The following is a 3,142-nucleotide window of genomic DNA, read 5'->3' on the forward strand; positions in this document are numbered from 1 at the left end:
ATATGAGGAGCATGAAACGTTGTGAAAAATAGGAGCAGCATGAAACGGTGTTCAAAAACATGAAGACATTGAAAAGGTGTGAAAAATATGAAGAGGTGCAAAAGGTTTGAAATATATGAGGAGCATGAAACGGTCTGAAAAATATGAGGAGCATGAAGCGGTGTTCAAAAACATGAAGAGCCTGAAAAGGTGAGAAAAATATGAAGAGCTTCAAAAGGTGTGAAATACATGAGGAGCATTAAACGCCCTGAAAAATAGGAGGAGCATGCAGAGGTGTTCAAAAACATGAAGAGCCTGAAAAGGTGTCAAAAATATGAAGAGATTCAAAAGGTGTGAAAAATATGAAGAGCTTCAAAATGTTTCAAAAATGAAATGAGCATGAAACGGTCTGAAAAAGCTGAGGAGCATGAAGTGGTGTTGAAACACATGAAGAGCCTGAAAAGGTGTGAAAAATATGAAGAGGTTCAAAGGTGTGAAATACATGAGGATCATGAAATGGTTTGAAAAATACGAGGAGCATGAAGCAGTGTTCAAAAACATGAAGAGCCTGAAAAGGTTTGAAAAATATGAAGAGCTTCAAAAGGTGTCAAAAATATGAGGAGCATGAAACCGTCTGAAAAATAGGAGGAGCATGAAGCGGTGTTGAAAAACATGAAGAGCGTGAAAACGAGTGAAAAATATGAAGAGCTTCAAAAGGTATGAAAAATATGAGGAGCTTCAAAAGGTGTCAAAAAAGAGATGAGCATGAAACGGTCTGAAAAATAGGAGGACTATGAAACGGTGTTCAAAAACATGAAGAGCCTGAAAAGGTGTGAAAAATATGAAGAGCTTCAAAACGTGTCAAAAATATGAGGAGCATGAAATGGTCTGAAAAATAGGAGGAGCAAGAAAGGGTGTTGAACAACATGAAGAGCCTGAAAACGTGTGAAAAATATGAAGAGCTTCAAAAGATGTGAAAAATATGAAGAGCTTCAAAAGGTGTCAAAAATGAGATGAGCATGAAACCGTCTGAAAAATAGGAGGAGCATGAAGTAGTGTTGAAAAACATGAAGAACCTGAAAAGCTGTGAGAAACATGAAGAGCTTCAAAAGGTGTCAAAAATATGAGGAGCATGAAACGTTCTGAAAAAGAGGAGGAGCAGGAAGCGGTGTTGAGAAACATGAAGAGCCTGAAAAAGTGTGAAAAATATGAAGAGCTTCTAAAGGTGTGAAATATATGAGGTGCAAGAAACAGTCTGAAAAATAGGAGTACCATGAACCGGTGTTGAAAAACATGAAGAGCCAGAAAAGGTGTGAAAAATATTAAGAGCTTAAAAATGTGTGAAAAATATGAAGAGCTTCAAAAGGTGTCAAAAAAGAGATGAGCATGAAACGGTCTGAAAAATAGGAGGAGAATGAAGTGGTGTTGAAAAAAATGAGGAGCCTGAAAAGGTGTGAAAAATATGAAGAGCTTCAAAAGGTGTCAAAAATGAGATGATCATGAAACGGTCTGAAAAATAGGAGGTGCATGAGGTGGTGTTGAAAAAAAGAAGAGACTGAAAAGGTGTGAAATATATGAAGAGCTTCAAAAGGTGTCAAAATATGAGGAGCATGATACGGTCTGAAAAATAGGAGGAGCATGAAGCGGTGTTCAAAACATGAAGAGCCTGAAAAATTGTGAAAAATATGAAAAGCTTCCAAAGGTGTCAAAAATGAGATGAGCATGAAACGGTCTGAAAAATAGGAGGAGCATGAAGCGGTGTTGAAAAAATGAAGAGCCTGAAAAGGTGTGAAAAATATGAAGAGCATCAAAAGTTGTCAAAAGTATGAGGAGTATGAAACGGTCTGAAAAATAGGAGGACCATGAAGCGGTGTTGCAAAACATGAGGAGCCTGAAAAGGTGTGAAAAATATGAAGAGCTTCAAAAGGTGAGAAAAATATGAGGTGCATGAAACGGTCTGAAAAATAGGAGGAGCATGAAGCGGTGTTGAAAAACATGAAGAGCCTGAAAAGGTGTGAAAAATATGAAGAGCTTCAAAAGGTGTGAAATACATGAGGAGCATGAAACGTGTTGAAAAATAGGAGAAGCATGAAGTGGTGTGGAAAAACATCAAGAGCCTGAAAAGGTGTGAAAAATATGAAGGGCTTCCAAAGGTGTGAAATACATGAGGAGCAAGAAACGGTCTGAAAAATAGGAGGAAGAGGAAGAGGTGTTCAAAAATATGAAGAGCCTGAAAAGGTGTGAAAAATATGAAGAGCTTCAAAAGGTGTCAAAAATATGAGGAGCATGAAACGTTGTGAAAAATAGGAGCAGCATGAAACGGTGTTCAAAAACATGAAGACATTGAAAAGGTGTGAAAAATATGAAGAGGTGCAAAAGGTTTGAAATATATGAGGAGCATGAAACGGTCTGAAAAATATGAGGAGCATGAAGCGGTGTTCAAAAACATGAAGAGCCTGAAAAGGTGAGAAAAATATGAAGAGCTTCAAAAGGTGTGAAATACATGAGGAGCATTAAACGCCCTGAAAAATAGGAGGAGCATGCAGAGGTGTTCAAAAACATGAAGAGCCTGAAAAGGTGTCAAAAATATGAAGAGATTCAAAAGGTGTGAAAAATATGAAGAGCTTCAAAATGTTTCAAAAATGAAATGAGCATGAAACGGTCTGAAAAAGCTGAGGAGCATGAAGTGGTGTTGAAACACATGAAGAGCCTGAAAAGGTGTGAAAAATATGAAGAGGTTCAAAGGTGTGAAATACATGAGGATCATGAAATGGTTTGAAAAATACGAGGAGCATGAAGCAGTGTTCAAAAACATGAAGAGCCTGAAAAGGTTTGAAAAATATGAAGAGCTTCAAAAGGTGTCAAAAATATGAGGAGCATGAAACCGTCTGAAAAATAGGAGGAGCATGAAGCGGTGTTGAAAAACATGAAGAGCGTGAAAACGAGTGAAAAATATGAAGAGCTTCAAAAGGTATGAAAAATATGAGGAGCTTCAAAAGGTGTCAAAAAAGAGATGAGCATGAAACGGTCTGAAAAATAGGAGGACTATGAAACGGTGTTCAAAAACATGAAGAGCCTGAAAAGGTGTGAAAAATATGAAGAGCTTCAAAACGTGTCAAAAATATGAGGAGCATGAAATGGTCTGAAAAATAGGAGGAGCAAG

Source organism: Dama dama, unplaced genomic scaffold, assembly GCF_033118175.1.
Source record: "Dama dama isolate Ldn47 unplaced genomic scaffold, ASM3311817v1 ptg000093l, whole genome shotgun sequence".
NCBI lineage: Eukaryota > Metazoa > Chordata > Mammalia > Artiodactyla > Cervidae > Dama > Dama dama.